Source organism: Chiloscyllium punctatum, unplaced genomic scaffold (assembly GCF_047496795.1).
Source record: "Chiloscyllium punctatum isolate Juve2018m unplaced genomic scaffold, sChiPun1.3 scaffold_219, whole genome shotgun sequence".
Lineage (NCBI taxonomy): Eukaryota > Metazoa > Chordata > Chondrichthyes > Orectolobiformes > Hemiscylliidae > Chiloscyllium > Chiloscyllium punctatum.
Genome location: NW_027309953.1, coordinates 68,958 through 92,944, shown reverse-complemented (window position 1 = coordinate 92,944; position 23,987 = coordinate 68,958). Strand labels below are relative to the sequence as shown.

The window sequence follows — 23,987 nt, the reverse complement described above, 5'->3', positions numbered from 1 at the left end:
CCCAACCAGTACTGTACCCCAGTGTTATACAGGGACAGACCCGTCCCCACCAGTACTGTACCCCAGTGTTATACAGGGACAGACCCGTCCCCACCAGTACTGTACCCCAGCGGTATACAGGGACAGACCCATCCCCACCGGTTCTGTATCCCAGTGTTATACAGGGACAGATCCATCCCCACGAGTACTGTACCCCAGCGTTATACAGGGACAGGCCCATCCCCACCAGTACTGTACCCCAGTGTTATACAGGGACAGACCCGTCCCCACCGGTTCTGTACCACAGTGTAATACAGGGACAGACCTGTCCCCACCAGTACTGTACCCCAGTGTTATACAGGGTAAGACCTGTGCCCACCAGTACTGTACCCCAGTGTTATACAGGGTAAGACCTGTCCCCACCAGTACTGTACCCCAGTGTTATACAGGGTAAGACCTGTGCCCACCAGTACTGTACCCCAGTGTTATACAGGGACAGACCTGTCCCCACCAGTACTGTACCCCAGTGTTATACAGGGACAGACCATCCCCACCAGTACTGTACCCCAGTGTTATACAGGGACAGACCCGTCCCCACCAGTACTGTACCCCAGTGTTATACAGGGACAGACCATCCCCACCAGTACTGTACCCCAGTGTTATACAGGGACAGACCCGTCCCCACCAGTACTGTACCCCAGTGTTATACAGGGACAGACCATCCCCACCAGTACTGTACCCCAGTGTTATACAGGGACAGACCATCCCCACCAGTACTGTACCCCAGTGTTATACAGGGACAGACCCGTCCCCACCGGTACTGTACCCCAGTGTTATACAGGGACAGACCATCCCCACCAGTACTGTACCCCAGTGTTATACAGGGACAGACCCGTCCCCACCAGTACTGTACCCCAGTGTTATACAGGGACAGACCATCCCCACCAGTACTGTACCCCAGTGTTATACAGGGACAGACCATCCCCACCAGTACTGTACCCCAGTGTTATACAGGGACAGACCCGTCCCCACCGGTACTGTACCCCAGTGTTATACAGGGACAGACCATCCCCACCAGTACTGTACCCCAGTGTTATACAGGGACAGACCCGTCCCCACCGGTACTGTACCCCAGTGTTATACAGGGACAGACCATCCCCACCAGTACTGTACCCCAGTGTTATACAGGGACAGACCCGTCCCCACCGGTACTGTACCCCAGTGTTATACAGGGACAGACCATCCCCACCAGTACTGTACCCCAGTGTTATACAGGGACAGACCCGTCCCCACCAGTACTGTACCCCAGTGTTACACAGGGACAGACACGTCCCCACCAGTACTGTACCCCAGTGTTACACAGTGACAGACCTGTCCCCACCAGTACTGTACCCCAGTGTTATACAGGGACAGACACGTCCCCACCAGTTCTGTACCCCAGTGTTATACAGGGACAGACCTGTCCCCACCAGTACTGTACCCCAGTGTTATACAGGGACAGACACGTCCCCACCAGTTCTGTACCCCAGTGTTATACAGGGACAGACCCGTCCCCACCAGTACTGTACCACAGTGTTATACAGTGACAGACCCGTCCCCACCAGTACTGTACCCCAGTGTTATACAGGGACAGACCTGTCCCCCCCAGTACTGTACCCCAATGTTATACAGGGACAGACACGTCCACACCAGTACTGTACCCCAATGTTATACAGGGACAGAACCGTCCCCACCAGTACTGTACCCCAGTGTTATACAGGGACAGACACGTCCCCACCAGTACTGTACCCCAATGTTATACAGGGACAGACCTGTCCCCCCCAGTACTGTACCCCAGTGTTATGCAGGGACAGAGCTGTCCCCACCAGTACTGTACCCCAGTGTTATACAGGGACAGACCCGTCCGCATCAGTACTGTACCCCAGTGTTATACAGTGACAGACCCGTCCCCACCAGTACTGTCCCCCAGTGTTATACAGTGACAGACCGTCCCCACCAGTACTGTACCCCAGTGTTATACAGTGACAGACCCGTCCCCACCAGTACTGTACCCCAGTGTTATACAGGGACAGACCCGTCCCCACCAGTACCGTACCCCAGTGTAATACAGCAAGAGGCCCGTCCCCACCAGTACTGTGCCCCATTGTTTTACAGGGACCGACCAGTCCCAACCAGTACTGTACCCCAGTGTTATACTGTGACAGACCGTCCCCACCAGTACTGTACCCCAGTGTTATACAGAGACAGACCCGTCCCCACCGGTACTGTATCCCAGTGTTATACAGGGACAGACCCGTCCCCACCGGTAGTGTACCCCAGTGTTATACAGGGACAGACCCATCCCCACCAGTACTGTACCCCAGTGTTATACAGTAACAGACCCATCCCCACCGGTCCTGTACCCCAGTGTTATACAGGGACAGACCCGTCTCCACCAGTACTGTACCCCAGTTTTATACAGGGACAGACCCGTCCCCACCAGTACTGTACCCCAGTTTTATACAGGGACAGACCCATCCCCACCAGTACTGTCCCACATTGTTGTACAGGGACAGTCCCGTCCCCACCAGTACTGTCCCCCAGTGTTATACAGGGACAGACCCGTCCCCACCAGTACTGTACCCCAGTGTTATACAGGGACAGACCAGTCCCCACCAGTACTGTACCCCAGTGTTATACAGAGACAGACCCGTCCCCACCGGTACTGTACCCCAGTGTTATACAGTAACAGACCCATCCCCACCAGTACCGTACCACAGTATTATACAGGGACAGACCCGTCCCCACCAGTACTGTACCCCAGTGTTATACAGGGACAGACCCGTCCCCACCGGTACTGTACCCCAGTGTTATACAGGGACAGACCCGTCCCCACCAGTACTGTACCCCAGTGTCATACAGGGACAGACCCGTCCCCACCAGTACTGTACCCCAGTGTTATACAGTGACAGACCCGTCCCCACCAGTACTGTACCCCAGTGTCATACAGGGACAGACCCGTCCCCACCAGTACTGTACCCCAGTGTTATGCATGGACAGACCCTTCCCCACCAGTACTGTACCCCAGTGTCATACAGGGACAGACCCGTCCCCACCAGTACTGTACCCCAGTGTTATGCACGGACAGACCCTTCCCCACCAGTACTGTACCCCAGTGTTATACAGGGACAGACCCTTCCCCACCAGTACTGTACCCCAGTGTTATACAGGGACAGACCTGTCCCCACCAGTACTGTACCCCAGTGTTATACAGTAACAGACCCATCCCCACCAGTACTGTACCCCAGTGTTATACAGTAACAGACCCGTCCCCACCAGTTCTGTATCCCAGTGTTATACAGGGACAGACCCTTCCCCACCGGCACTGTACGGCAGTGTTATACAGGGACAGACCCGTCCCCACAAGTACTGTACCCCAGTGGTATACAGGGACAGACCGGTCCCCACCAGTACTGTACCCCAGTGTTATACAGGGACAGACCTGTCCCCACCAGTAGTCTACCCCATTGTAACATAGGGACAGACCTGTCCCCACCAGTACTGTACCCCAGTGTTATACAGGGACAGACCCGTCCCCACCAGTACTGTACCCCAGTGTTATACAAGGACAGACGCTTCCCGACCAGTACTGTACCCCAGTGTTATACAGGGACAGACCCGTCCCCACCAGTACTGTACCCCAGTGTAATACAGGGAGAGACCTGTCCCCACCAGTACGGTACCCCAGTGTTATACAGGGAAAGACCCGTCCCCACCAGTACTGTATCCCAGTGTTGTACAGGGACAGACCTGTCCCCACCAGTACTGTACCCCAGTGTTATACAGAGACAGACCCGTCCCCACCGGTACTGTATCCCAGTGTTATACAGGGACAGACCTGTCCCCACCAGTACTGTACCCCAGTGTTATACAGTGACAGACCTGTCCCCACCAGGACTGTACCCCAGTGTTATACAGGGACAGACCCGTCCCCACCGGTACTGTATCCCAGTGTTATACAGGGACAGACCTGTCCCCACCAGTACTGTACCCCAGTGTTATACAGAGACAGACCCGTCCCCACCGGTACTGTACCCCAGTGTTATACAGGGACAGACCAGTCCCCACCAGTACTGTACCCGAGTGTTATAGAACGACAGACCTGTCCCCACCAGTACTGTACCCCAGTGTTATACAGAGACAGACCCGTCCCCACCGGTACTGTACCCCAGTGTTATACAGGGACAGACCCGTCCCCACCAGTACTGTACCCCAGTGTTATACAGGGACAGACCCGTCCCCACCAGTACTGTCCCCCAGTGTAATACAGAGACAGACCCGTCCCCACCAGTACTGTACCCCAGTGTTATACAGGGACAGACCCGTCCCCACCAGTACTGTTCCCCAGTGTTATACAGAGACAGACCCGTCCCCACCAGTACTGTACCCCAGTGTTATATAGGGACAGACCCGTCCCCACCAGGACGGTACCCCAGTGTTATACAGGGACAGACCTGTCCCCACCAGTACTGTACCCCAGTGTTATACAGGGACAGACACGTTCCCACCAGGACTGTACCCCAGTGTTATACAGGACAGACCATCCCCACCAGTACTGTACCCCAGTGTTATACAGGGACAGACCCGTCCCCACCAGTACTGTACCCCAGTGTTATACAGGACAGACCATCCCCACCAGTACTGTACCCCAGTGTTATACAGTGACAGACCTGTCCCCACCAGTACTGTACCCCAGTGTTGTACAGGGACAGACCAGTCCCCACCAGTACTGTACCTCAGTGTTATACAGGGACAGACCCGTCCCCACCAGTACTGTACCCCAGTGTTGTACAGGGACAGACCTGTCCCCACCACTACTGTCCCCCAGTGTTATACAGAGACAGACCTGTCCCCACCAGTACTGTACCCCAGTGTTATACAGGGACAGACCTGTCCCCACCAGTACTGTACCCCAGTGTTGTACAGGGACAGACCCATCCCCACCAGTACTGTGCCCCAGTGTTATACAGAGACAGACCTGTCCCCACCAGTACAGTACCCCAGTGTTGTACAGGGACAGACCCGTCCCCACCAGTACTGTACCCCAGTGTTATACAGGGACAGACCCGTCCCCACCAGTACTGTACCCCAGTGTTATACAGTGACAGACCCGTCCCCACCAGTACTGTACCCCAGTGTTATACAGTGACAGACCCGTCCCCACCAGTACTGTACCCCAGTGTTATACAGAGACAGACCTGTCCCCACCAGTACTGTACCCCAGTGTTATACAGGGACAGACCCGTCCACACCAGTACTGTCCCCCAGTGTTATACAGAGACAGACCCATCCCCACCAGTACCGTACCCCAGTGTTATACAGGGACAGACCCGTCCCCTCCAGTACTGTACCCCAGTGTTATACAGTGACAGACCCGTCCCCACCAGTACTGTACCCCAGTGTTATACAGGAACAGACCCGTCCGCACCAGTACTGTACCCCAGTGTTATACAGTGACAGACCTGTCCCCACCAGTACCGTACCCCAGTGCTATACAGGGACAGACCCGTCCCCACCAGTACTGTACCCCAGTGTGAAACAGGGACAGACCCGTCCCCACCAGTACTGTACCCCAGTGTTATACAGGGACAGACCCGTCCCCACCGGTACTGTACCCCAGTGTTATACAGGGACAGACCCGTCCCCACCAGTACTGTACCCCAGTGTTATACAGAGACAGACCCGTCCCCACCAGTACTGTACCCCAGTGTGAAACAGGGACAGACCCGTCCCCACCAGTACTGTACCCCAGTGTTATACAGGGACAGACCCGTCCCCACCGGTACTGTACCCCAGTGTTATACAGGGACAGACCCGTCCCCACCAGTACTGTACCCCAGTGTTATACAGGGACAGACCCGTCCCCACCAGTACTGTACCCCAGTGTTATACAGGGACAGACCCGTCCCCACCAGTACTGTACCCCAGTGTTATACAGGGACAGACCCGTCCACACCAGTACTGTACCCCAGTGTTATACAGGGACAGACCTGTCCCCCACCAGTACTATACCCCAGTGTTATACAGGGACAGACCCGTCCCCACCAGTACTGTACCCCAGTGTTATACAGGGACAGACCCGTCCCCACCAGTACTGTACCCCAGTGTTATACAGGGACAGACCCGTCCCCACCAGTACTGTACCCCAGTGTTATACAGGGACAGACCCGTCCCCACCAGTACTGTACCCCAGTGTTATACAGGGACAGACCCGTCCCCACCAGTACTGTACCCCAGTGTTATACAGGGACAGACCCATCCCCACCAGTACTGTACCCCAGTGTCATACAGGGACAGACCCATCCCCACCAGTACTGTACCCCAGTGTAATACAGGGACAGACCCGTCACCACCAGTCCTGTACCCCAGTGTTATACAGGGACAGACCCGTCCCCACCAGTACTGTACCCCAGTGTTATACAGGGACAGACCCATCCCCACCAGTACTGTACCCCAGTGTCATACAGGGACAGACCCGTCACCACCAGTCCTGTACCCCAGTGTTATACAGGGACAGACCCGTCCCCACCAGTACTGTACCCTAGTGTTATACAGAGACAGACCCGTCCCCACCAGTATTGTACCCCAGTGTTATACAGGGACAGACCCGTCACAACCAGTACTGTACCCCAGTGTTATACAGAGACAGACCCGTCCCCACCAGTACTATACCCCAGTGTTATACAGGGACAGACCCATCCCCACCAGTACTGTATCCCAGTGTTATACAGGGACAGACCCTTCCCCACCGGTACTGTACCGCAGTGTTATACAGGGACAGACCCGTCCCCACCAGTACTATACCCCAGTGTTATACAGCGACAGACCCATCCCCACCAGTACTGTCCCCCAGTGTTATACAGGGACAGACCTGTCCCCACCAGTACTGTACCCCAGTGTTATACAGTGACAGACCCGTCACCACCAGTACTGTTCCCCAGTGTTATACAGGGACAGACCTGTCCCCACCAGTACTATACCCCAGTGTTATACAATGTCAGACCCGTCCCCACCAGTACTGTATCTCAGTGTTATACAGGGACAGACCCATCCCCACCAGTACTGTACCCCAGTGTTATACAGTGACAGACCCGTCCCCACCAGTACTGTACCCCAGTATTATACAGGGACAGACCCGTCCCCACCAGTACTGTACCCCAGTGTTATACAGGGACAGACCCGTCCCCACCGGTACTGTACCCCAGTGTTATACAGGGACAGACCCGTCCCCACCAGTACTGTACCCCAGTGTCATACAGGGACAGACCCGTCCCCACCAGTACTGTACCCCAGTGTTATACAGTGACAGACCCGTCCCCACCAGTACTGTACCCCAGTGTCATACAGGGACAGACCCGTCCCCACCAGTACTGTACCCCAGTGTTATGCATGGACAGACCCTTCCCCACCAGTACTGTACCCCAGTGTCATACAGGGACAGACCCGTCCCCACCAGTACTGTACCCCAGTGTTATGCACGGACAGACCCTTCCCCACCAGTACTGTACCCCAGTGTTATACAGGGACAGACCCTTCCCCACCAGTACTGTACCCCAGTGTTATACAGGGACAGACCTGTCCCCACCAGTACTGTACCCCAGTGTTATACAGTAACAGACCCATCCCCACCAGTACTGTACCCCAGTGTTATACAGTAACAGACCCGTCCCCACCAGTTCTGTATCCCAGTGTTATACAGGGACAGACCCTTCCCCACCGGCACTGTACGGCAGTGTTATACAGGGACAGACCCGTCCCCACAAGTACTGTACCCCAGTGGTATACAGGGACAGACCGGTCCCCACCAGTACTGTACCCCAGTGTTATACAGGGACAGACCTGTCCCCACCAGTAGTCTACCCCATTGTAACATAGGGACAGACCTGTCCCCACCAGTACTGTACCCCAGTGTTATACAGGGACAGACCCGTCCCCACCAGTACTGTACCCCAGTGTTATACAAGGACAGACGCTTCCCGACCAGTACTGTACCCCAGTGTTATACAGGGACAGACCCGTCCCCACCAGTACTGTACCCCAGTGTAATACAGGGAGATACCTGTCCCCACCAGTACGGTACCCCAGTGTTATACAGGGAAAGACCCGTCCCCACCAGTACTGTATCCCAGTGTTGTACAGGGACAGACCTGTCCCCACCAGTACTGTACCCCAGTGTTATACAGAGACAGACCCGTCCCCACCGGTACTGTATCCCAGTGTTATACAGGGACAGACCTGTCCCCACCAGTACTGTACCCCAGTGTTATACAGTGACAGACCTGTCCCCACCAGGACTGTACCCCAGTGTTATACAGGGACAGACCCGTCCCCACCGGTACTGTATCCCAGTGTTATACAGGGACAGACCTGTCCCCACCAGTACTGTACCCCAGTGTTATACAGAGACAGACCCGTCCCCACCGGTACTGTACCCCAGTGTTATACAGGGACAGACCAGTCCCCACCAGTACTGTACCCGAGTGTTATAGAACGACAGACCTGTCCCCACCAGTACTGTACCCCAGTGTTATACAGAGACAGACCCGTCCCCACCGGTACTGTACCCCAGTGTTATACAGGGACAGACCCGTCCCCACCAGTACTGTACCCCAGTGTTATACAGGGACAGACCCGTCCCCACCAGTACTGTCCCCCAGTGTAATACAGAGACAGACCCGTCCCCACCAGTACTGTACCCCAGTGTTATACAGGGACAGACCCGTCCCCACCAGTACTGTTCCCCAGTGTTATACAGAGACAGACCCGTCCCCACCAGTACTGTACCCCAGTGTTATATAGGGACAGACCCGTCCCCACCAGGACGGTACCCCAGTGTTATACAGGGACAGACCTGTCCCCACCAGTACTGTACCCCAGTGTTATACAGGGACAGACACGTTCCCACCAGGACTGTACCCCAGTGTTATACAGGACAGACCATCCCCACCAGTACTGTACCCCAGTGTTATACAGGGACAGACCCGTCCCCACCAGTACTGTACCCCAGTGTTATACAGGACAGACCATCCCCACCAGTACTGTACCCCAGTGTTATACAGTGACAGACCTGTCCCCACCAGTACTGTACCCCAGTGTTGTACAGGGACAGACCAGTCCCCACCAGTACTGTACCTCAGTGTTATACAGGGACAGACCCGTCCCCACCAGTACTGTACCCCAGTGTTGTACAGGGACAGACCTGTCCCCACCACTACTGTCCCCCAGTGTTATACAGAGACAGACCTGTCCCCACCAGTACTGTACCCCAGTGTTATACAGGGACAGACCTGTCCCCACCAGTACTGTACCCCAGTGTTGTACAGGGACAGACCCGTCCCCACCAGTACTGTGCCCCAGTGTTATACAGAGACAGACCTGTCCCCACCAGTACAGTACCCCAGTGTTGTACAGGGACAGACCCGTCCCCACCAGTACTGTACCCCAGTGTTATACAGGGACAGACCCGTCCCCACCAGTACTGTACCCCAGTGTTATACAGTGACAGACCCGTCCCCACCAGTACTGTACCCCAGTGTTATACAGTGACAGACCCGTCCCCACCAGTACTGTACCCCAGTGTTATACAGAGACAGACCTGTCCCCACCAGTACTGTACCCCAGTGTTATACAGGGACAGACCCGTCCACACCAGTACTGTCCCCCAGTGTTATACAGAGACAGACCCGTCCCCACCAGTACCGTACCCCAGTGTTATACAGGGACAGACCCGTCCCCTCCAGTACTGTACCCCAGTGTTATACAGTGACAGACCCGTCCCCACCAGTACTGTACCCCAGTGTTATACAGGAACAGACCCGTCCGCACCAGTACTGTACCCCAGTGTTATACAGTGACAGACCTGTCCCCACCAGTACCGTACCCCAGTGCTATACAGGGACAGACCCGTCCCCACCGGTACTGTACCCCAGTGTTATACAGGGACAGACCCGTCCCCACCGGTACTGTACCCCAGTGTTATACAGGGACAGACCCGTCCCCACCAGTACTGTACCCCAGTGTTATACAGAGACAGACCCGTCCCCACCAGTACTGTACCCCAGTGTGAAACAGGGACAGACCCGTCCCCACCAGTACTGTACCCCAGTGTTATACAGGGACAGACCCGTCCCCACCGGTACTGTACCCCAGTGTTATACAGGGACAGACCCGTCCCCACCAGTACTGTACCCCAGTGTTATACAGGGACAGACCCGTCCCCACCAGTACTGTACCCCAGTGTTATACAGGGACAGACCCGTCCCCACCAGTACTGTACCCCAGTGTTATACAGGGACAGACCCGTCCACACCAGTACTGTACCCCAGTGTTATACAGGGACAGACCTGTCCCCCACCAGTACTATACCCCAGTGTTATACAGGGACAGACCCGTCCCCACCAGTACTGTACCCCAGTGTTATACAGGGACAGACCCGTCCCCACCAGTACTGTACCCCAGTGTTATACAGGGACAGACCCGTCCCCACCAGTACTGTACCCCAGTGTTATACAGGGACAGACCCGTCCCCACCAGTACTGTACCCCAGTGTTATACAGGGACAGACCCGTCCCCACCAGTACTGTACCCCAGTGTTATACAGGGACAGACCCATCCCCACCAGTACTGTACCCCAGTGTCATACAGGGACAGACCCATCCCCACCAGTACTGTACCCCAGTGTAATACAGGGACAGACCCGTCACCACCAGTCCTGTACCCCAGTGTTATACAGGGACAGACCCGTCCCCACCAGTACTGTACCCCAGTGTTATACAGGGACAGACCCATCCCCACCAGTACTGTACCCCAGTGTCATACAGGGACAGACCCGTCACCACCAGTCCTGTACCCCAGTGTTATACAGGGACAGACCCGTCCCCACCAGTACTGTACCCTAGTGTTATACAGAGACAGACCCGTCCCCACCAGTATTGTACCCCAGTGTTATACAGGGACAGACCCGTCACAACCAGTACTGTACCCCAGTGTTATACAGAGACAGACCCGTCCCCACCAGTACTATACCCCAGTGTTATACAGGGACAGACCCATCCCCACCAGTACTGTATCCCAGTGTTATACAGGGACAGACCCTTCCCCACCGGTACTGTACCGCAGTGTTATACAGGGACAGACCCGTCCCCACCAGTACTATACCCCAGTGTTATACAGCGACAGACCCATCCCCACCAGTACTGTCCCCCAGTGTTATACAGGGACAGACCTGTCCCCACCAGTACTGTACCCCAGTGTTATACAGTGACAGACCCGTCACCACCAGTACTGTTCCCCAGTGTTATACAGGGACAGACCTGTCCCCACCAGTACTATACCCCAGTGTTATACAATGTCAGACCCGTCCCCACCAGTACTGTATCTCAGTGTTATACAGGGACAGACCCATCCCCACCAGTACTGTACCCCAGTGTTATACAGTGACAGACCCGTCCCCACCAGTACTGTACCCCAGTGTTATATAGTGACAGACCTGTCCCCACCAGTACTGTACCCCAGTGTTATACAGGGACAGACCCGTCCCCACCAGTACTGTACCCCAGTGTTATACAGGGACAGACCTGTCCCCACCAGTACTGTCCCCTAGTGTTATACAGACACAGACCCGTCCCCACCAGTACTGTACCCCAGTGTCATACAGGGACAGACCCGTCCCCACAAGTACTGTATCCCAGTTTTATACTTGCACAGACCCGTCCCCACCAGTACTGTACCCCAGTGTTATACAGGGACAGACCCGTCCCCACCAGTACTGTACCCCAGTGTTATACAGGGACAGACCCGTCCCCACCAGTACTGTACCCCAGTGTTATACAGGGACAGACCCGTCCCCACCAGTACTGTACCCCAGTGTTATACAGGGACAGACCCGTCCCCACCAGTACTGTACCCCAGTGTTATACAGGGACAGACCCGCCCCCACCAGTACCGTACCCTAGTGTTTTACAGGGACAGACCCGTCCCCACCGGTACTGTACCCCAGTGTTATACAGGGACAGACCCGTCCCCACCAGTACTGTACCCCAGTGTTATACAGGGACAGACCCGTCCCCACCAGTACTGTACCCCAGTGTTATACAGGGACAGACCTGTCCCCACCAGTACTGTACCCCAGTGTTATACAGTGACAGACCCGTCCCCACCAGTACTGTACCCCAGTGTTATACAGGGATAGACCCGTCCCCACCAGTACTGTACCCCAGTGTTATACCGGGACAGACCTGTCCCCACCAGTACTGTACCCCAGTGTTATACAGGGACAGACCCGTCCCCACCAGTACTGTACCCCAGTGTTATACAGGGACAGACCCGTCCCCACCAGTACTGTACCCCAGTGTTATACAGGGACAGACCCGTCCCCACCAGTACTGTACCCCAGTGTTATACAGTGACAGACCCGTCCCCACCAGTACTGTACCCCAGTGTTATACAGTGACAGACCTGTCCCCACCAGTACTGTACCCCAGGGTTATACAGTGACAGACCCGTCCCCACCAGTACTGTACCCCAGTGTTATACAGTGACAGACCCGTCACCACCAGTACTGTTCCCCAGTGTTATACAGGGACAGACCTGTCCCCACCAGTACTATACCCCAGTGTTATACAATGTCAGACCCGTCCCCACCAGTACTGTATCTCAGTGTTATACAGTGACAGACCCGTCCCCACCAGTACTGTACCCCAGTGTTATATAGTGACAGACCTGTCCCCACCAGTACTGTACCCCAGTGTTATAGAGGGACAGACCTGTCCCCACCGGTACTGTACCCCAGTGTCATACAGGGACAGACCCGTCCCCACAAGTACTGTATCCCAGTGTTAGACAGGGACAGACCCGTCCCCACCAGTACTGTACCCGAGTGTTATACAAGGACAGACCCTTCCCGACCAGTACTGTACCCCAGTGTTATACAGGGACAGACCCGTCCCCACCAGTACTGTACCCCAGTGTAATACAGGGAGAGACCCGTCCCCACCAGTACTGTACCCCAGTGTTATACAGGGAAAGACCCGTCCCCACCAGTACTATACCCCAGTGTTATACAGGGACAGACCCGTCCCCACCAGTACTCTACCCCACTGTTATACAGGGACAGACCCGTCCCCACCAGTACTGTCCCCCAGTGTTATACAGGGACAGACCCGTCCCCACCAGTACTGTACCCCAGTGTTATACAGAGACAGACCCGTCCCCACCAGTACTGTACCCCAGTGTTATATAGTGACAGACCTGTCCCCACCAGTACTGTACCCCAGTGTTATACAGGGACAGACCCGTCCCCACCAGTACTGTCCCCCAGTGTTATACAGGGACAGACCTGTCCCCACCAGTACTGTACCCCAGTGTTATACAGTGACAGACCCGCCCCCACCAGTACTGTACCCCAGTGTTATACAGAGACAGACCCGTCACCACCAGTACTGTACCCCAGCGTTATACAGGAACAGACCCGTCACCACCAGTACTGTACCCCAGTGTTATACAATGACAGACCCGTCCCCACCAGTATTCTACCCCACTGTTATACAGGGACAGACCCGTCCCCACCAGTACTGTACCCCAGTGTTATACAATGACAGACCCGTCCCCACCAGTACTGTACCCCAGTGTTATACAGTGACAGACCTGTCCCCACCAGTACTGTACCCCAGTGTTATACAGGGACAGACCTGTCCCCACCAGTAATGTACCCCAGTGTTATACAGGGACAGACCCGTCCCCACCAGTACTGTACCCCAGTGTTATACAGGGACAGACCCGTCCCCACCAATACTGTACCCCAGTTTTATACAGTGACAGACCTGTCCACACCAGTACTGTACCCCAGTGTTATACAGTGACAGACCCGTCCCCACCAGTACTGTACCCCAGTGTTATACAGGGATAGACCCGTCCCCACCAATACTGTACCCCAGTGTTATACACTGACAGACCCGTCCCCACCAGTACTGTATCCCAGTGTTATACAGGGACAGACCTGTCCCCACCAGTAGTCTACCCCATTGTTACATAGGGACAGACCTGTCCCCACCAGTACTGTACCCCAGTGTTATACAGGGACAGACCCGTCCCCACCAGTACTGTACCCCAGTGTTATACAGGGACAGACCTGTCCCCACCAGTACTTTCCCCTAGTGTTATACAGGGACAGACCCGTCCCCACCAGTACTGTACCCCAGTGTCATACAGGGACAGACCCGTCCCCACAAGTACTGTATCCCAGTTTTATACTTGCACAGACCCGTCCCCACCAGTACTGTACCCCAGTGTTATACAGGGACAGACCCGTCCCCACAAGTACTGTATCCCAGTGTTAGACAGGGACAGACCCGTCCCCACCAGTACTGTACCCGAGTGTTATACAAGGACAAACGCTTCCCGACCAGTACTGTACCCCAGTGTTATACAGGGACAGACCCGTCCCCACCAGTACTGTACCCCAGTGTAATACAGGGAGAGACCCGTCCCCACCAGTACTGTACCCCAGTGTTATACAGGGAAAGACCCGTCCCCACCAGTCCTGTATCCCAGTGTTGTACAGGGACAGACCTGTCCCCACCAGTACTGTATCCCAGTGTTATACAGGGACAGACCCGCCCCCACCGGTACTGTACCCCAGTGTTATACAGGGACAGACCCGTCCCCACCAGTACTGTACCCCAGTGTTATACAGGGACAGACCCGTCCCCACCGGTACTGTATCCCAGTGTTATACAGGGACAGACCCGTCCCCACCGGTACTGTACCCCAGTGTTATACAGGGACAGACCCGTCCCCACCAGTACTGTACCCCAGTGTTATACAGGGACAGACCCGTCCCCGCCAGTACTGTACCCCAGTGTTATACAGGGACAGACCCGTCCCCACCGGTACTGTATCCCAGTGTTATACAGGGACAGACCCGCCCCCACCGGTACTGTACCCCAGTGTTATACAGGGACAGACCCGTCCCCACCAGTACTGTACCCCAGTGTTATACAGGGACAGACCCGTCCCCACCGGTACTGTATCCCAGTGTTATACAGGGACAGACCCGTCCCCACCAGTACTCTACCCCAGTGTTATACAGGGACAGACCCGTCCCCACCAGTACTGTACCCCAGTGTTATACAGGGACAGACCCGCCCCACCAGTACTGTACCCCACTGTAAAACAGGGACAGACCCGTCCCCACCAGTACTGTCCCCCAGTGTTATACAGGGACAGACCTGTCCCCACCAGTACTGTACCCCAGTGTTATACAGGGACAGACCCGTCCCCACCGGTACTGTACCCCAGTGTTATACAGTGACAGACCCGTCACCACCAGTACTGTTCCCCAGTGTTATACAGGGACAGACCTGTCCCCACCAGTACTATACCCCAGTGTTATACAATGTCAGACCCGTCCCCACCAGTACTGTACCCCAGTGTTATATAGTGACAGACCTGTCCCCACCAGTACTGTACCCCAGTGTTATAGAGGGACAGACCTGTCCCCACCGGTACTGTACCCCAGTGTCATACAGGGACAGACCCGTCCCCACAAGTACTGTATCCCAGTGTTAGACAGGGACAGACCCGTCCCCACCAGTACCGTACCCTAGTGTTTTACAGGGACAGACCCTTCCCGACCAGTACTGTACCCCAGCGTTATACAGTGACAGACCCGTCTCCACCAGTATTCTACCCCACTGTTATACAGGGACAGACCCGTCCCCACCAGTACTGTACCCCAGTGTTATACAATGACAGACCCGTCCCCACCAGTACTGTATCCCAGTGTTATACAGGGACAGACCCGTCCCCACCAGTACCGTACCCTAGTGTTTTACAGGGACAGACCCGTCCCCACCAGTACTGTACCCCAGTGTTATACAGGGACAGACCCGTCCCCACCAGTACTCTACCCCACTGTTATACAGGGACAGACCTGTCCCCACCAGTACTGTACCCCAGTGTTATACAGGGACAGACCCATCCCCACCAGTACTGTACCCGAGTGTTATACAAGGACAGACCCGTCCCGACCAGTACTGTACCCCAGTGTTATAGAGGGACAGACCTGTCCCCACCGGTACTGTACCCCAGTGCCATACAGGGACAGACCCGTCCCCACAAGTACTGTACCCCAGTGTTATATAGTGACAGACCTGTCCCCACCAGTACTGTACCCCAGCGTTATACAGTGACAGACCCATCCCCACCAGTACTGTACCCCAGTGTTATATAGTGACAGACCTGTCCCCACCAGTACTGTACCCCAGTGTAATACAGGGACAGACCCGTCCCCACCAGTACTGTACCCCAGTGTTATATAGTGACAGACCCGTCCCCACCAGTACTGTACCCCAGTGTTACACAGGGACAGACCCGTCCCCACCAGGACTGTACCCCAGTGTTATACAGAGACAGACCCGTCCCCACCGGTACTGTACCCCAGTGTTACACAGGGACAGACCCGTCCCCACCAGGACTGTACCCCAGTGTTATACAGGGACAGACCCGCCCCCACCAGTACCGTACCCTAGTGTTTTACAGGGACAGACCCGTCCCCACCAGTACTGTACCCCAGTGTTATACAGGGACAGACCCGTCCCCACCAGTACTGTACCCCAGTGTTATACAGGGACCGACCCGTCCCCACCAGTACTGTACCCCAGTGTTATACAGAGACACACCCATCCCCACCAGTACTGTACCCCAGTGTTATACAGGGACAGACCCGTCCCCACCAGTACTGTACCCCAGTGTTATACACGGACAGACCCATCCCCACCAGTACTGTACCCCAGTGTTATACAGGGACAGACCCGTCCCCACCAGTACTGTACCCCAGTGTTATACAGGGACCGACCCGTCCCCACCAGTACTGTACCCCAGTGTTATACAGAGACACACCCATCCCCACCAGTACTGTACCCCAGTGTTATACAGGGACAGACCCGTCCCCACCAGTACTGTACCCCAGTGTTATACACGGACAGATCCATCCCCACCAGTACTGTACCCCAGTGTTATACAGGGACAGACCCGTCCCCACCAATACTGTACCCCAGTGTTATACAGTGACAGACCTGTCCACACCAGTACTGTACCCCAGTGTTATACAGGGACAGACCCGTCCCCACCAGTACTGTACCCCAGTGTCATACAGGGACAGACCCGTCCCCACCAATACTGTACCCCAGTGTTATACAGGGACAGACCTGTCCCCACCAGTACTGTACCCCAGTGTTATACAGGGACAGACCCGTCCCCACCAGTACTGTATCCCAGTGTTATACAGGGACAGACCCGTCCCCACCAATACTGTACCCCAGTGTTATACAGGGACAGACCCGTCCCCACCAGTACTGTATCCCAGTGTTATACAGGGACAGACCTGTCCCCACCAGTACTGTACCCCAGTGTTATACAGTGACAGACCCGCCCCACCAGTACTGTACCCCAGTGTTATACAGGGACAGACCCGTCCCCACCAGTACTGTACCCCAGCGTTATACAGTGACAGACCCATCCCCACCAGTATTCTACCCCACTGTTATACAGGGACAGACCCGTCCCCACCAGTACTGTACCCCAGTGTTATATAGTGACAGACCTGTCCCCACCAGTACTGTACCCCAGTGTTATACAGGGACAATCCCATCCCCACCAGTACTGTACCCCATTGTTATAGAGCGACTGACCCATCCCCACCAGTACTGTACCCCAGTGTTATACAGGGACAGACCTGTCCCCACCAGTACTGTACCCCAGTGTTATACAGGGACAGACCTGTCCCCACCAGTACTGTACCCCAGTGGTATACTGGGACAGACCCGTCCCCACCGACAGCGCCCGCTCCCTAAGCACTGACCCTCCGACAGTGTCCGCTCCCTCAACACTGACCCTCCGACTGCGCCCTCTCCCTCAGTGTTGACCCTACGACAGTGCCCCCTCCCTCAGCGCTGACTCTCCGACAGCGCCCGCTCCCTCAGCACTGACCCTCCGACAGCGCCCGCCCCCTCAGCACTGACCCTCCGACAGCGCCCACCCCCTCAGCACTGACCCTCCGACAGCGCCCACCCCCTCAACACTGACCCTCCGACAGCGCCCACTCCCTCAGCACTGACCCTCCGACAGCGCCCACCCCCTCAACACTGACCCTCCGACAGCGCCCACCCTCTCAGCACTGACCCTCCGACAGCGCCCACTCCCTCGGGCGAGAATTCTGTCGCTGTTCCCCTCAGCGTCTGAAAGCTCATTCCCCAACGTTTATCCGTCACAGCCACTTTCGGTGAGTGGTAAATTTGCCAGATTAAAAGTGTGCGATTTGAACCGAGGCAGGAGCCCAGGGCAATGCCGTCGCTGTAAGAACCAACCAAAATATTTTGTAAACCACCTCTGCTGTTGAGAAGGTGATCCCGGGCCTCACTCTGTCAGAAATATTTACCAAATACCACATGACCTACGTTGCCGTGTTTAATAACAAGAACACAAATCCAAACTCGTAAACCCAAGCCCTCCCCTGGAACTGTTTCATTCTCTCTGTCCCTCCCGCACCCTCCCCATGTTGACTGTGCAAATATTTCAAGAGGTGAATGGTAGCATTCTCTGGCAGAGAAGTTCAAAGGAAATCTTTCCAAAAGTTGCCTTCCCCCTTTTTGCTTTTGCTCTGTCTACCCCCCCCACCCCCTTACTCAACCCTTTCATAAGATTTAACTTTCAGAAGCTCCCCTCTCACTCAAAGTTCCGTGCAGTTTGAATTTTTGCTTTTGAGGGCTATCACCCTCAAAAGTTTATTTTGTGCAAAAGCTTTGTCAAACACTTCCCTCCCCATCCCCCTCCGTCCCAGTTTGGAAACAAACCTCTTCCAACAAGTCTGAAAACGTCTGACTCTCAAAAAAAAACTTTGGCAGATATTTCAACCCTTGTTTCAAAACAATAAAACTCCCAAAAACTTTTCCAACAAGTTTGAAAACTCTCTACCCTGCAAAAGGTGAAGGTAGATGCCAAACCCCTCGTTTCAAAAAAAGTTTCAAAAACTTTTCCAACAAGTTTGAAAACTTTCTTCTCCGCAAAAAGTTAAGGCAGATGCCTCATCCCTCGTTTCAAAAAAAGTTTCAAAAACTTCTCCACCAAATCTGAAAACTTTCGACCCTGCGAAAGCTTTGGCACACATTTCCCCCCACGAGTTCTGAAAACATTGCTTGAGTTTTCCAGCAAAGTTTGAAACACTTTATTTCCCGGGAAGCTCTCAACAAGTACTTCCCCCTGCAGTTTCGAAAATAACTTTCGGAACATTTTCACCGAGTTTGAAAGAGCTTCTGAACTTTGCGGCTCTTGCCCTGACCTCACTCCAAAGTCCTTGCAGAAGTTTCAGAGCTCTCCCTGACAAGTTTGAAAAGTCTGGTGGGAAAGGTTTGACGGCAGCCAGTTTCCCCTGAAGTTTTCTTGAGATCTGGGAGGGGATTTGCAATGTCTGAAGTTTTGTCTTACCTCGGATTCGTGCTGTTCCAGTAGACGGTATGTCGAGCTGGGGAGATTTGGCCCATTTCAATCAGAAACACACAGTACCACAGCACACGCTGTGGGAAAGGTTCCAAATGCATTGTTTTGTTTCACTTTTTAAGCGTCCCTCTAGTCTCTTTCGTTCCTCTCTCTCTCTCTCTCTCTTCTCCGACACTCTCTCAATCGCAGACACCTCTTGGGTTCAGAGCTCACTCCTCAATTGGTAAAACAAAATTGATTGAAGAGACACGCCCCAAACCTGGGTAACTTTAAACCTGAAGGTTTTTTTTTTGGCTGCATTGTCTGTTGGGAAGGAGATTGTGTTTTGTTAAGAAAGAAAACGCTCCCCAGTGAAACCCAGCCTTAAAGGGACAGAAGAGGGCTTGAAGTGCCTCATCCCCTCTCGTCCCAGACCCACACGGGGGGACTGGCTACGGGGCACATTCGGGGGGTGTGGGGGGGGAAGGGGAGAGGGAGTGGGGGAGGGGGAAGGGAGGGGGAAAGGGGAGGGAGAGGGAGGGGAGGAAATGGGGCTGGAGGAGGAGAGCGGAGGGGGAGAGTGGAAGGGGAGGGTGAAAGGGAAGGGAGAGGGGGTGGAGGAGGAGAGGGGGAAGGGGAATGGCCAGTTGAAGGGGAGGGGGAGGGAGAGGGGATGGAGGAGGAGAGGGAAGGGGGGAAGGGGAATGGGAAGTGGAGGGGGGAGTGGAAGGGGAGAGGGGGAAGGGAGGGGAGGGTGGAATGGGAGGAAGAGGCGGTGGAGGAGGAGAAGGGGGAAGGGAAATGGGCAGTTGAAGGGGAGGGGGAGGGGAAGGGGTAGGAGGGCGAGGGGAGGGAGAGGGGGTGGAGGAGGAGAGGGATGGGGGGAAGGTGAATGGGAAGTGGGGAAGAGCAGAGGAAGGGGAGAGCGGGAAGGGAGGAGGGGGAGAGGGGATGGAGGAAGACGGGGAGGGGGGAAGGGAAGGCCATGCTAAATTGTCCCATAGTGCCCCAGGGATGTGCAGGTTAGGGTGGATTGGCCATGCTAAATTGTCCCGTGGTGCCCAGGGATGTGCAGGTTAGGGTGGATTGGCCATGCTAAATTGTCCCATAGTGTCCAGGGATGTGCAGGTTAGGGTGGATTGGCCATGCTAAATTGTCCCATAGTGCCCAGGGATGTGCAGGTTAGGGTGGATTGGCCATGTTAAATTGTCCTATAGTGTCCAGGGATGTGCAGGTTAGGGTGGATTGGCCATGCTAAACTGTCCCATAGTGCCCAGGGATGTGCAGGTTAGGGTGGATTGGCCATGTTAAATTGTCCTATAGTGTCCAGGGATGTGCAGGTTAGGGTGGATTGGCCATGCTAAATTGTCCCATAGTGCCCCAGGGATGTGCAGGTTAGGGCGGATTGGCCATGCTAAATTGTCCCATATTGCCCAGGGATGTGCAGGTTTGGGTGGATTGGCCGTGTTAAATTGTCCCATAACACCCAGGGATGTGCAGGTTAGGGTGGATTGGCCATGCTAAATTGTCCAGTAGTGACCAGGGATGTGCAGGTAAGGGTGGATTGGCCATGTTAAATTGTCCTGTCGTGACCAGGGATGTGCAGGTTAGGGTGGATTGGCCATGCTAAATTGTCCCGTAGAGTTCATGGATGTGCAGGTTAGGGTGGATTGGCCATGCTAAATTGTGCCGTAGTGCCCAGGGATGTGCAGATTAGGGTGGAATGACTATGCTAAATTGTCCCATAGTGCCCAGGGATGTGCAGGTTAGGGTGGATTGGCCATGCTAAATTGTCCCGTAGTGCCCAAGGGATGTGCAGATTAGGGTGGAATGACTATGCTAAATTGTCCCATAGTGCCCAGGGATGTGCAGGTTAGGGTGGATTGGCCATGCTAAATTGTGCCGTAGTGCCCAGGGATGTGCAGATTAGGGTGGAATGACTATGCTAAATTGTCCCATAGTGCCCAGGGATGTGCAGGTTAGGGTGGATTGGCCATGCTAAATTGTCCCATAGTGTTCAGGGATATGCAGGTTAGGGTGGATTGGCCATGCTAAATTGTCCCCAAGTGCCCAGGGATGTGCAGGTTAGGGTGGATTGGCCATGCTAAATTGTCCCCTAGTGCCCAGGGATGTGCAGGTTAGGGTGGATTGGCCATGCTAAATTGTCCCGTAGTGCCTAGGGATGTGCAGGTTAGGGTGGATTGGCCATGCTAAATTGTCCCATAGTGCCCAGGGATGTGCAGGTTAGGGTGGATTGACCATGCTAAATTGTCCCATAGTGTCCAGGGATGTGCAGGTTAGGGTGGATTGGCCATGCTAAATGGTCCCATAGTTCCCAGGGATGTGCAGGTTAGGGTGGATTGGCCATGCTAAATTGTCCTGTAGTGACCAGGGATGTGCAGGTAAGGGTGGATTGGCCATGCTAAATTATCCTGTAGTGTCCAGGGATGTGCAGGTTAGGGTGGATTGGCCATGCCAAATTGTCCTGTAGTGTCCAGGGATGTGCAGGTTAGGGTGGATTGGCCATGCTAAATTGTCCCATAGTGTCCAGGGACGTGCAGGTTAGGGTGGATTGGCCGTGCTTAATTGTCCCGTAGTGTCCAGGGATATGCAGGTTAGGGTGGATTGGCCATGCTAAATTGTCCTGTAGTGGCCAGGGAGGTGCAGGTAAGGGTGGATTGGCCATGCTAAATTGTCCTGTAGTGGCCAGGGAGGTGCAGGTAAGGGTGGATTGGCCATGTTAAATTGTCCTGCAGTGACCAGGGATGTGCAGGTAAGGGTGGATTGGCCATGTTAAATTGTCCTGTCGTGACCAGGGATGTGCAGGTTAGGGTGGATTGGCCATGCTAAATTGTCCTGTCGTGTCCTGGAATGTGCAGGTTAGGGTGGATTGGCCATGCTAAATTGTCCCATAGTGCCCAGGGATGTGCAGGTTAGGGTGGATTGGCCATGGTAAATTGTCCCGTGGTGCCCAGGGATGTGCAGGTTAGGGTGGATTGGCCATGCTAAATTGTCCCATAGTGTCCAGGGATATGCAGGTTCGGGTGGATTGGCCGTACTGAATTGTCCCATAGTGCCCAGGGATGTGCAGGTTGGGGTGGATTGGACATGCAAAATTGTCCCGTAGTGCCCAGGGATGTGCAGGTTAGGGTGGATTGGCCATGCTAAATTGTCCCACAGTGCCTAGGGATGTGCAGGTTAGGGTAGACTGGCCATGCTAAATTGTCCCATAGTGCCCAGGGATGTGCAGGTTAGGGTGGATTGGCCATGCTAAATTGTCCCGTAGTGCCCAGGGATGTGCAGGTTAGGGTGGATTGGCCATGCTAAATTGTCCCATAGTGCCCAGGGATGTGCACATTCAGGTGGATTAGCCATGCTAAATTGTCCCATAGTGCCCAGGGATGTGCAGTTTAGGGTGGATTGGCCATGCTAAGTTGTCCTGTAGTGTCTAGGGATGTGCACGTTCGGGTGGATCGGCCATGCTAAGTTGTCCCATAGTGCCCAGGGATGTGCAGGTTAGGATGGATTGGCCATGCTAAATTGTCCCATAGAGCCCAGGGATGTGCACGTTCGGGTGGATTGGCCATGCTAAATTGTCCCGTCATGCCCAAGGATGTGCAGTTTAGGGTGGATTGGCGGTGCTAAATTATCCTGTAGTGTTCAGGGATGTGCAGGTTAGGATGGATTGGCCATGTTAAATTGTCCCATAGGGCCCCAGGGATGTGCAGGTTAGGGTGGATTGGCCATGCTAAATTGTCCCGTAGTGCCCAGGGATGTGCAGGTTAGGGTGGATTGGCCATGCTAAATTGTCCCATAGTGCCCAGGGATGTACAGGTTAGGGTGGATTGTCCCATACTGCCCACGGATGTGCAGGTTCGGGTGGATTGGCCATGCTAAATTGCACTGTAGTGTCCAGGGATGTACAGGTTAGGGTGGATTGGCCATGCTAAATTGTCCTGAAGTGTCCAGGGATGTGCAGGTTAGGGTGGATTGGCCATGCTAAATTGTCCCATAGTGCCCAGGGATGTGCAGGTTAGGGTGGATTGGCCATGGTAAATTGTCCCGTGGTGCCCAGGGATGTGCAGGTTAGGGTGGATTGGCCATGCTAAATTGTCCCATAGTGTCCAGGGATATGCAGGTTCGGGTGGATTGGCCGTACTGAATTGTCCCATAGTGCCCAGGGATGTGCAGGTTGGGGTGGATTGACATGCAAAATTGTCCCGTAGTGCCCAGGGATGTGCAGATTAGGGTGGATTGGCCGTGCTAAATTGTCCCGTAGTGCCCAGGGATGTGCAGGTTAGGGTGGATCGGCCATGCTAAACTGTCCCATAGTGCTCAGGGATGTGCAGTTTAGGGTGGAAAGGTCGTGCTAAATTGTCCTATAGTGTCCAGGGATGTGCAGGTTAGGGTGGATTGGCCATGTTAAATTGTCCTATAGTGTCCAGGGATGTGCAGGTTAGGGTGGATTGGCCATGCTAAATTGTCCCGTAGTGCCC

General features: G+C 54.6%; 1 pseudogene; it reads right to left on the bottom strand.

Moving 5' to 3' along the window:
• LOC140472024 (ephrin-A2 pseudogene) overlaps positions 1–19,979 on the bottom strand; it is a 198,802-nt pseudogene extending 178,823 nt beyond the window's left edge.
• Between the last annotated feature and the right edge of the window lie 4,008 nt (positions 19,980–23,987).